A 12,833-nucleotide genomic window follows, 5' to 3' on the forward strand; every position below is an offset into this window, starting at 1 on the left:
TAAAATATGTCATATATATGTATAATGTACATATCTGTATGAAATCTATGAAATTTTTAAAGCCCTTATATCATGTCTGAATGTGCTCCCTATACAAGCACAAGCCATGTTCTCCCTACCCTTAGTAACTCTTTTTTAAAATTTAAAAAGAAATGTATGTTATTGCAATTCTAGTTACCCCCACTTGCTATACCCTCTGGCATAAGTTTTACATAGATAAGCTTAAGGGGCCCCAAGGCACTGTCTGAGCTCATACTGTATGTCTATCCCAGATAAAGCTCCAATCTTTCTCTTACACACAACTACACACTTCTAAAAATTGCATAAAAAATCCATGGTTTTGTCCATTGGTCAGCCAGTCTTAGCCAGAGCAGACCAGTCAGCTTGGGCACTAAGACTGATTCACCAGTGGCCTGGGGGAACCCAACTGACTCTGCCCAAGGTGAGCCGCATTTCAGTAACCTTAATGGGGAGAGCCTGAACCCCTGTAAGCATGGACAGTTCCTGGTAGACAGATCATATCCTTTGATCCTTTTCCAATTGGGGAATGACTTTATTCTTATAAATTTGACTCGGTCCTCCCTATATTTTAGAAATGGGGTCCTTATCAGAAACAAAGCTCCCATCAGTCTTGCCAGAGACCATTCCTAGCCCTAGGCATTTACACCTGTCTTTATAAGATACATTATGTATTGTGTGTCAGTCTTGAGTAATTGAACCTGAGTAATTCACAATACTGGTACTTCATGTCAAAATTTGACATATGTCTGGCTTATATACACATTTACAAATATTATGCATAATCTAATTATACACACATATAAAATCTGATATATGTATATATACACATACACATATATATGGATACATAATATCACTCCTATTTTCTTGTTGATAAAGTTGAGATGAAAAACAAGTTGCTGACTCAATGTTTCTATTTGTTTTGAGAATAAATTTCATAGATCTGGAAGGAATGTCAGAAGCCTTCTAGTCCAAGCCTTTCATTTTACCAGTGAGGAAAGTGAAGCCCAAGGAAATTACATGATTTACCCAAGGTAACTCAAGTAGCAAACATCAGCAACAGGATTTGAATCTAGGTCCTCTTAGGAGTCAGTACACTTTTTGTTCCACTTAACTTTCAGTTATGCTCATAGACATCTACTTTCTTTGTGGTCTGTGTCAATTTCTCTTTTCCCCAGACTGACTAACCTGTTCTTTGACACCTTCCAATGTCAATACTATAGAATCTCAGAACTTAAAGGGACCTTAGAATTCATCTAGTCTAATCCTTAAGTGAGCAAGAATCTGCAGTATAATAGTATATTTCCATGACAAAGAGTCATCTATAGTAGCCTCGACCAAAGACTTCCATTGATAGGCATAGCCTGTTGCTCTAGCCCATTTCACTTTCGAACAACTCTAATGTTAGGAGATTTTTCCTTATGTTGAACATTGCTCCTATCTCTTCACTATCCTGTTCTTCTGAGAATTAAATATTAGACTCTGTGGCAAAGATAATGAAGAAAGAATATCTACCACTTTAAAAAGAGAAATGACTAACGCATTTCAAGGACAAGTAAAGAGACTCGTTGGATTATGGTACTTCATAAATAAATGAATTGCTTGTAGAAACTTTGTAAATATGATATAACCTTTTGAAAAATTCATAACAAATGAATATTCCCTCTGATAATCCTTTCACTAATTCATTTAGGTTAGGGTGCAATTTACTCTAAGAGAAAAAAGGACTAGACTTGGAATTAGGAAATGTGTCCAAATTCTACATAGCACTTACAGTACTAGGTGTGAAGCCTTTGGCAAGTCAGTCTCTTTGAGCCTTTTTCCTCATCTCTAAAATGGGAAAAATCAAGTTAACTTTCTCCTTGGGTCCTGTGAGGATCAAATGAAATATGTATCTCACACATAGTAGGCACTCAATAAATGCTTGTGGAGCTGAATTGTTGAGCTGAATAATTCATGTGACCATGCCCTTAGAACTATAAGATGGATTGTATCTATACTATAGGGATACTTTTTGAAATAGTAGCTTCAAGTTGTTGAACCTATAGAAATAACCAGTGAGTTAGTGGCCCAATTTGGGGAAGTGGCAACTCTCTTAATCCTTTGTCTTCTGTTATTACAATTTTATTTAAAAATTCCAGTCTTATGAAATTTTAAAATACTTTGTTTCTAATTGTAATTGGAGTTGGGGCTACCTAAGAGCATTTTTTTTAGCATTCACGAGATGCTTATATTTACAATATCACAAGAGGTTGGTTTTTGTTTGCACTTCTGATTTTTACTCCCTAAACTTTGTTTCCTTAAAAAACTAATGAAAAAGAGGAATGCTCCTTTTTTATAAAGCAAACTTCATGGTTGTAGCAGAAAGGAAATGGACTATAGGTAACAAATGAGGCAAATAATGGTAGATATAGCCAATGTGTTGATTTACTTTGCCTAACTATACTACTCTGTTACACGGTGGGCATTCTTTTTGTTTTTTTGTTTTTTTGAGGGGGGAAGGCAAAGCAATTGGGTTTAAGTGACTTGCTAGGTCACACTGCTAGTTATGTGTCAAATGTCTGAGGCCGAATTTGAACTCAGATCCTCCTGACTTCAGAGCAGATGCTTTATTCATTGCAGCACCTAGCTGCCCCTAAGGATGGCATTCTTTTAGGGATGGGAAACAGTTATAGAGACGTGTCAGTGATGTAAAAAAAAAGCATCAATATAAAACAAAACAAAAAACCTAAAGAAAAAAAGCTATAAAATATTTCAAACATTTTCTAACATATTCCCCAAAATCTCCATTTCTGAAGTGTTACTGACCTCTAAATTCTCTTCCAACTCTAAATCTATGGTCCTATAATCTGTAGGAGATGGGAGACAGAAGGAAAAAGGCAAATGCCATTTGGTCATTGACCTTCCAAGTAGTACTTAGTCTTAACAAAGTGCCTGGCACCTAGTATGCCCTTAAAAAAATGCTTATTGGTTCATTGTTTTCTTTTCTTTTTTCTTTTAGGATGGTGGGAGGCAGGGCAATTAGGGTTAAGTGACTTGCCCAAGGTCACACTACTAGTAGGTGTTAAAAGTGTCTGAGGTTGGAATTGACCTCAGGTCCTCCTGACTCCAGGATCGGTGCTCTATTCATTGTGCCACCTAGCAACCCCAAGATTCGTTGTTTTCTTGGGAAAAAATACTTATATTTTATTTAACTATTTAATATAATAGACATATTATGGAGTTGGGACATGATATATTTATAATTTAGTACTGTTACTCATTAATTACCTAGTATTTTCTTTAAAAATTTTGCATGTCATTTATTTTATTTAAAAAAACAACTTCATATTTAAATATATTTCTCTATCTTTTACATAAATAGGCTTTCTCTCTGATAAAGAATATAGCAAAAGGAAATAAGGGAGGAAAGCAGTTAAGTAAAACTAACCAACATATCAACTGTGTCAGACAGTGTATTATTTAATGTTCTCCATTTCTAGCCTCTACTGCAGCAAAGAAAGAAAGTATAATTTCTTGTCTCTTCTTTGGGACAAAACTGGGTCTTTAGAAATTATTTACAATGTCATTTTGTTGCAGTTGCTATTCTTTTTGTTACATTGTTGGAGTCAGTCTTTAGGTGTTTTGTTTCTGTGATACTGTTTACTTCAGGACAAGTATTTTTCTATGGTTCCTTATCTTTTTGGTTCTGATGAATTCAGTGTGAGAGTGCCCACATTTGATTTTCCCCCTCCTTTCCCATATGGGAAGAAACAGAGAAGGAGTTAGCAAACACATCAGAATTTCTACAGGCCAGCAAGGATTTTTCTATGTAAATCATTCTACAAAGCTGAATTCAATGTCAGAGTCAGTCTAACTTAGGACAGTCATGCATCTTATGGATCTGTGGAGTTGGATGTGGGCTCTGAGGTTTCAAAGGCAATCTTTGTAATTCTTTTATTTTTTTTTCTTTTAATTTTGCACCTACTGGGGCATTTCTCTGTGTTCCCTATCTTTGACAGTTGAAGTTCTAACATAACTTATCTGTTGAGACAGCTGCCCCCGAGATGGCAGCCAGGTGGTTTTTCTGCACTAGTGGTGATGGGGTAAGCCCCTCTGGAAAGCACTTAGTCATGTTGAAAAGTAACTACAGCATCGTAGAGCCCAACTCTCATTCTTATCTCCTTGGGAGCAATTAGGCCTGCTGTCTTTAGTTACAAATCTTTTTTTGATAGTATTTTATTTTTTTCCAATTTCATGTAAAGACAATTTTAACCTTCATTTAAAAAATTGTTTTCTCCCTTCTTCTTCCCCTTCCCTCCTCCTTAAGAAGATAAACCATTTTATATAGGTTATATATGTGTGGTCACGTAAAACATGACAGGTGAAAAGTCATGTGAAAGAAGAAACTGACTGAAGAAAAAAAAGAAAATGAAAATAGTAAGCTTCAATTTGTATTCAGACTTCATAAGTTCATTCTCTGAATTTGGACAGCATTTTTCATCATGAGTCCTTTGGAATTGTGTTGGATCAGTGTATTGCTAAGGATAGCTAAGTCATTCATAGTTGATTATTGTACAATGTTACTACTACTGTGTAAAATATTTTTCTGATCCTTCTCACTTCACTTTGCATGAGTTTATGTAAGTCTTTCTGAAATCTGAAATCTTCCTTCTTATCATTTGTTATAGCTGTAACAGCAAGCACCCACCATTATAATAGCACAAACAGTTATTTGTTATAGTAATTAGTTATAGCACAATAGTATCATTCCATTGCATTCATATACCACAACTTGTTCCAACTGATAGGCAGCCCCTCAATTTCCAATTCTTTGCCACCACAAAAACATGCTATAAATATTTTATAAAAATAGGTTCTCATCCCTGCTTTAAAAAAATCTCCTTAGGCTACAGACCTAGTGGTGGTATTGTTAGATCAAAGGGTATGCACAGTTTGGTTGCCATTTGAGAATATTTGTAAATTGCTCTCCAGAGTGGTTGGATCGTATTACAACTCCACCAACAATGCATTACTGTCCCAATTTTGGTTACTAATTTTAAGTAAATAGATTAAATTATCAGAAAAATTTAAGGATTAAGAAGAATGATGAAATCCTGGTGTTTTGTCTTTTACTCTTCAAATCAGTGTTCATTCATGGGTTGCTCTCTGTCTCTCTGTCTGTCTGTCTCTCCACTTCTCCTCTTTCATCTCTCCCTCCTCACTCTCTCTTTCTCATGACAGGGAAAGAATTAATTTTAATAACAGACCAATGCAATTCTTTTGGCAGAGTTTTACAAGAAGCACAGAGGAAGTATTGTTCCTCACAGGATGGTTGAATGGTTTGCCTACTTATCTGCAAGACTGGTTTGTGACCAAAGTTGTTCGTTGTGTATAGTACTTGTTACCACTTTTATAACACAAAATAGGACTATTCAGTCCTTAAGAACTAATGGGAAGAGCTGTTATTGATAGATAGATAGATAGATAGATAGATAGATAGATGATAGATAGATAGATAGACAGACAGACAGACAGATACATAGATACATAGATACATACATACATATAAAATAAACATAGGAAAGTAGAAAATGCTTAAAGTCAGGACATCTGAATTCAAATTGCCTACTCTACTGCTCTCTGGGTGTTCTTGGGTAAATCACTTAACTTCTTAACTTCTTTAAATTTTAATTTTCTCTTCTGAAAAAAAAGGGACTATACTATTTCCACCACTGTATTAGGTTTTGAGAATTTCAAGGAGCATAGCCCCACCCACCTTAAGGTAATTATGGGGCTTATTAATATGTAAACCATGTGAACTTATTCATACAGGAAAGATAAAAGAAGATACACGCACATCTGCTTCATTGTAAATATCCCCCTTTTTATCTCATTCAGGGAAATGAAGCTGCCATCTAAATGTTCTTTGAAGATCTGCTCTATGAAGACATATCCCAGAAGGCTGCAGATCTTAGGAGCTGTGGAGTTTTATGTTGGGGTAAATGGGCTGATAGAATTTCCTTTTTGTAAAAGTCTACACCTACAGCACTGACTAACCTACATGAACTACCTACCTCACACAAAGTGGTTATGAAGAAAGTGTTTTTACAGAAATGTGCCATGTGACTCTGGGTAAGTCACTTAACTTCTCAATGCCTCCAGGAAACTCTACAACTATAAGTTGAAGAGTAAGAGCTAATCTGCATTAATAGAGGGAATTTCCTTCCTGGAAGGCTTCTATCCCAATGAAATCTCACACAGAATCCTCATAATATAAAGGTTAATTATTGCTATTATTCATATTTCACTATATGTTTGTTGTACTGTGCTAGATGCTGGGGATAGAAATACAAAAACAAACAATCTTTGCTCTCTGGGAGTTATCCAGTTTATAGAAGGAAATTGTATATATAAAGTGTTTCCCAAAAATTGTAGTGCCATTTTAAGTTTAAGAGTTTAAAATGCAGTCTCCCCTACTAACATGGATTATAATCCCATCCTTCCAGGATGAGAATTCTGTAATTCAAGGTGATTTTTCAATGCCAATAGTTTTTTTTTTCTTTTCTTGAAGAGTTTAAGTGACAAAGATACTACTGTCTTCCTTAAGAAATTAATAAAGTTTTAATAGCTCAAAATAGCATTTAGCCTTTTGGGATACCCTGGAAAGCATATACAAAATACATGCAAATCTATCATATCAATGAATCACTTAAAAGATTTGTTATTTCATCAATGCAGGCAGTCCCTTCACCAACATGGATTGTATTCCCTACATGCCTCAGGTTTCATGGTTTGCTTTAATCCCAAAGTATCATTACTTGGTATTCAATCAGATCTAGTGAGCTGTCTGTATATAATTCATGAGGTTGATTGGTCCTTGAATGATGGACAATAGCACACAATCAGATCTGTATTCAGAACTTTTGCACTTTGTTAAAACACAGCAGAACTTGTGTTCCACTAGAAGTACATTTGGAAATATCATCTTTGAACAGTGATTAGGACTCCAGTAGATGATGATAATTGTAAAGTATACCAGGGTTATTTCTGCAGTGGTAATCATAACAAAGAAGGCATAAATCACAACTTTAAATTCCTGCTTTCCTGAGGAGAGCAAAAGAGTTGTCCCTCTGAGCACCCTTCATCTCCTAAGCCCTGACTAGGCCTTTAATAGCTGCAAATTAACTAGAGTTTAATAGTTGTAATACTCATAATACTTTTACAATAATTGTTATATTTATATACTTCTTATCCTCTGAAATACTGCTTGTTTGGAAAATGTAAGCAGGAGAGTAGGAGAGAACATTGCCCAAGTCGGCAAAATATGGCAAGACAAGGAGGGAAGAGGAAATTAAAGTTAGAACTGCTTATCATAAATTTAATGGAATCTACTAAGCTTCTCTACCTCTCATCAGATGCAATTCAGCAGGGAAAAGGATGAGATATTCCAAATGAAGCCTTTTACAAGTCAAAACAAATAATTTTAATTGTAATTAAAGCAATATAAATGCAATTTTTGAACAACAATGATAAAGTATGGTTTTCAGTGACTCTTGTGTGAGGTTGAAGAGGTCCTTCCTAGTAAAGGGGAATTGGAGTTGCAGTAGACGTTTATTGAGAGGTCATTTCTTGAGTTCATTACTTCCTTTCAGCCCATCATATTGGATCTGGATGTTGTGGAAAAATAATAAATAGGATGGGAGAAGGCTGAAGTAGTGGAGATTGTTAGTTGATTTTTGCTCTCTATATCTCAACTGTTTTTTTTTAAATTAAGTGATTAGTTTGGTATTCCACAAAGCATGGCATCAGCATAATAGAAAGACCAATGGATTTAAAATCAGAGAATCAAGGTTCAAATCCCTTCCTACCTTTTTGGAAGGGGGAGACTAGTTCTTTTCATCTGGAAGTGCATCACTCATCCCTGGGCACACTTCTATTAGAGACTGGCAGGAAAATTTTGATCTGCTTCTTTTTCTTTCTTCTCTCTCTCTCTCTCTCTCTCTCTCTCTCTCTCTCTCTCTCTCTCTGTCTCTCTCTCTCTCTCTCTCTCTCTCTCTGTCTCTCTCTCTCTCTGTCTCTCTCTCTCTCTCTGTCTCTCTCTCTCTTTGTCTCTCTCTCTCTCTGTCTCTGTCTTTCTTTCCTTCTCTCTTAGGTAAAAGGTATAAGTGACTTGCCCTGGATCACATAGCTAGTCAATGTCTGAGGCCATATTTGAATTCAGGTCCTCCTGACTCTGGAACTTGTGCTCTATCTGTGTGCCCTGTCTATAATATTACTTTTTCCCTCCACAAGGTAATTGGGGTTAAGAGACTTGCCCAGGGTCACACAACTAGCAAGTGTACAGAGTCTAAAGCCAGATTTGAACTCAGGTCCTCCTGACTCTAGGACTTGTGTTCTATCTAGCTTCCCTGATAATCTGGTTCTTTTCTGACCTGGGATGGTTTGCCCTTCTTAGGCATCAAAGTGGCCACCTGATCTCAAGGGCTCACCATTTTTGTGCTTGAGCTCAAGCAATCCACTAGTCATAGTCTCCCTGACTGATAGTGAAAGATTTCAAGTGTTTACAACCATGCATGGCTCAAATTTAAATGCACTACGCATTGCTTTGGTAACTTTGATCATGTCACTTTCCTTCTCTGGACCACAGTGGTTTTGTCCATAAAATTAGCGAACTGGACAAGATGATCTTTAAGGTCTCTTCCACTTCCACTAAGATCGTACTACCCCATAACCCTCATCCTCAGAGCTAGAATTGAGAAATTTATGAGTTTATTTATTGAGAAATTTATGAATCTCTTATAAGTCCAAGTTATTTTATGAATCTCTTACAAGTCCAAATATCTTACAAATCTCAAATTCTTTAGAAGTGCCAAAATCTCACTTACAGATGGGGAAAAATAGGAACATAATAAATATCAGATCAAAAGGTTTCTTAAAGAGATTTGAATTCTAAAATAACGTGGGAGGTAGTAGAATACACCATGTCCATTGTACAAACTAAATCCCCAGGGACAAGCAATCATTGGATGTTTCTAGGGACCTGTAAGACAGTCTAGGAGATTTCTTATTTGGAGAAATTCAGGCTTAATAATGGATTTGGTATAAATTATATTTTTATTAGTTATTTATGGAACATGTTTAGGACCTGGGCAAATAACTTGGATCAAAAGAGCAAGAATTAACTATTTCCTACATATCATTCTCTTTAAATTTTTCTTGCCCTTGAAGTCCCTATTTCTATCAATGCTGATAGCATTTTGACAGTATTAGAGCCTTTGTGCCATCTTTGACTTTTTTATCTCTCTCACTTAATCAGCTTCAATCAGGTGCCAAATACTGTTGATTTCTCCTTCACAGTGTCTTGGGCATCCATCCCTTTCCTTCCTTTATCACTATGTCTACTTTATTTTAAGTGTTAAAGTTTATCTGTGCTAGTCTAGTAGCCTCCAAACTGGTTTTGCTATCTATCATTATAAAACTCTAACCAATTATCAATCTTCAAGTTGTCTCCAATGACATTTAATCAATAACACACTACTGATCCCTATTATTTGAAATTATCTGTTTCTCTCTGTCTGTGTCTGTCTATATCTCTCTGTTATCTCTTTCCCTCTCTATCTTCTTTTCTTATCCTACCCCTCTTAAATTTCCCACATATCTTCTCCCACTCCTTTTCTCCCTTTTAATTTTTTATTCATTTACCTTTGCTGTGCCTTAGGTCTGACAAGGCATTCATATATGTTATTTAGCCCTGTAGGCAGTCATTGAAACCCTAGAGATTTATGTGTCTCATATCCTATACCCAATGGTTTGTCCAACATGAGTTTAAAATGCGGTTAAGCCACACAAATGTGAATATGTTCCTATTAACAAATAATACTAGGCCAATCAACAAGTATTGGGTCTTCCCTGGGGATATACCCAACTCTAAATGTTCACGTTTCTTCTATATGACAGTGGTAGATAACTAGACTACCTTCTCATCTGATGCTGCTTCATCACAGTAGTCTTAATTCTTTCCAATCTGTACCCCACAACTGTAAATTAGGTTAAGGAAGCTAGAAAAATTAAGGGTACTGATCAACAATTATGTCTCCATTTTATCAATAGAGGGATTTATTTTAGGTGCAAGGATGAGTACTTCTCTCTTGGGAAATTAGCCCATTTTGATAGCTACGGTAAGTGATTGGAACTCTGATGAGGCCAAAGTGAATGGCTTTAAATTAACTTGGATTTTTAAAAGAAATTTTTTTTAGAACTTATCACCTTAAAAATTCTTGTCATGGTGTTTCTTGTGAAAAAACCATGAATCTATAAAACAGAACTTAAAGGAAGATGATCCACCCCCAACCCTGACTGTTAAAAGTTAAGTTGGCATGCCAGCAATTCCTTCTGTTTTTTAGTCATTAAATAATTTCTTTTTTACAACACAGTCAAACAAAACCTAACTTTACAATCTTTAGCCCTAGGTATTCCCACTGAAGCTGGAGAAAATTGCCTACCCCAAAGAGACTTCAAGATGAGCCCTTCAGGTCAGATCTCCATTTACTTCCCTCTCAGCAGATTTGGCTTTTGTGTCTGCATGCATTATTTCCATGCTCACTTTCTAGTTTTATCCAGATTTATAGCACAGCAGGAGGAAGGTTCAGAAAACCTGCTTCAATTATTTTTTTCTTTTTTAATCATTTGAAAAGAACATTTTCTTTTATAGGGTAGAAAAGTGGAGAAAAAAAGATATTTTGCATCCATAAGGGCTCGGGGGAGAAACCAAAAGGCATTAAGTACCTTTCAGTAGCTAAGTTTATCTGCACACATCATTCATTCATTCATTCAGTTGTTCATCAAATATTTCTTGACTACTTACTAGACATGAGATGGTTTAGTGAGGATGTAGTCATAAAGAAAATACTCTCTGATTTCATGGATTTTACAATCCACTATGAAGATCACACACACACACACACACACACACACATATCCATGATGTAAAGCAATGGGTGCCACAGGAAGCCTACAAAATCCTTAGGAAGTTTAGAAAAAAGGAGAAATCATTTATTCCTGATGGAGGTGAGGAGATGGTGGGAGAGAGTTTAAGGGGCTTTTTGAAGGAGAGGTCATTTGAGCTAGACCTTGAAGAATATATTAAACTTTAGCAGGTGGAGAAAAGGTCATGTTAGGTAGAAAGAATGTTGTTAGCAGTAACATTTAAGTAGGAAAGTATATATTCTGTCTAGAGAAACTGAATAATTCAGTTCAGCTGATCCACTGGGTATTTTTTTCTTAGTATTCATCCTCATATGTGCTAAGAGCTTTATAAATATTTCATTTTATTTTCACAACAACCATGCTATTGTTATCATGATAATTTTACAAATGAGGAAACAGGCAGACAGAGGTTAAGTGACTTGACCAGGGTCACAGTTGGAAAATCTCTGAAGTCAAATTTGAACTCAGATCTTCCTGACTCCAAATCCAGAACTCTTTCCATTATTCCATAAAACTATTTCTATAATGTGTATGTGTAGAGGAATAGTGAGACAGATTTGACAAAGCAGGCTATGTCCATATTACATAGATATGGCAGGGAATGCTGAACTACATAAAAGCAAGATTATTCCCTGTGAGTTTCTTAGCATTTTGTACATTCTATGACACCATAGTTGAAGGTTATTATGTGCTTCTCACTTCAAAGATTTAAAATATTTTTTGTGTGTGGGTATTCCCTCTACAAATACAAATCCTAAACCCTCAATAGCCTAACAAATATCCTTTCAAATTTTTTTTTCTCCTAGTATCATAGTTTTAGAGCTGGAAAGGAATTTAGAGACCATTAAACCCAACTCTCTTGTTCTGCATCTGAAGAACTGAAGCAAACGATATTAAGTAATTTGCCTAGGGTCATTCATATTAAATCTATGAGGCAGGAATTGAATCCACATCTTTATAATTTCAAGTTCAGTACCCTATCCACTATGCTATGATGCTTCTCTATCATGGGGGCAGCTGGACCAATTAGAATCCAGACCAGCAGATGGGCATAGCATAGTGACACATGTTTGTGTAGCTGTGCCAGTCTGGGCCTGGGACATGGCTTGTCAATTCTGGAAGGAATACAACCTTTCTTCAGGGACTACATATTACCCTGGGGACTATTCATTCCATAGTGGGACACTGTGGAACCTACTTGATACTAATTTATTACCATTAATAGAACCTGATTAGCTTTTTTGCAAGTTGAGGAGTTGGTGTCAGTTTATAAGGCTCTTTCCTCACAAGGTTTCCTAAGAATCTTGGTGGGGTCCTAGGTCAATAGAATTATGACAGCACTAAAAGGCTGGGAGGGGTACCTTAAGTCAGTCTTTTAGGGAAATTGTGGTGTCATGGGATCTGAAAACTGTATAACTAGAAAGAACTTTGGGAACAGCTAGGTGGTACAGTGGATAGAGAACCTGGACCTGGAGCCAGGAAATCTCATCTTTCTGAGTTTAAATTTGTCTTCAGCCATTTGTTAGCTATGTGAGACTGGGCAAGTCACTCAACCCTGTTAGCCTCAGTTTCCTCATCTATAAAATGAGCTAGAGGAAGGAAATGGCAAACCACTCTAGCATCTTTGCCAAGGAAACCCCAAGTGGAGTCACAATGAGTTGGGCACAACTGAAATGACTGAACAACAAGGGATCTGGAGACAAAATTTGGTTAAATCCTCTGCCTCAGTTTGTGTTGCAAGGGGAGGAAAAATGGCATAATAGGAAGAGCACCAGACTATAAGTCAAGAGCTATGTGTTCAAATCTCTGATCTGCCATTTCTTACTTATGTGACAATAAGGAAA

At 36.2% G+C, this 12,833-nt stretch overlaps 1 long non-coding RNA gene across 1 annotated transcript; it reads left to right on the forward strand.

Moving 5' to 3' along the window:
• Positions 1-342: 342 nt before the first annotated feature.
• LOC138160431 (uncharacterized) lies at positions 343-10,536 on the forward strand. The gene is made up of 3 exons (XR_011168144.1): positions 343-442; positions 5,902-6,001; positions 10,467-10,536. It is a non-coding gene; the product is annotated as an uncharacterized lncRNA (long non-coding RNA).
• The last annotated feature ends 2,297 nt before the right edge of the window (positions 10,537-12,833 follow it).

This window comes from Petaurus breviceps, unplaced genomic scaffold (assembly GCF_028583685.1).
Source record: "Petaurus breviceps papuanus isolate PSGF00001 unplaced genomic scaffold, PetGlider_PUasm1.0 181, whole genome shotgun sequence".
In the NCBI taxonomy this organism is placed as follows: Eukaryota; Metazoa; Chordata; class Mammalia; order Diprotodontia; family Petauridae; genus Petaurus; species Petaurus breviceps.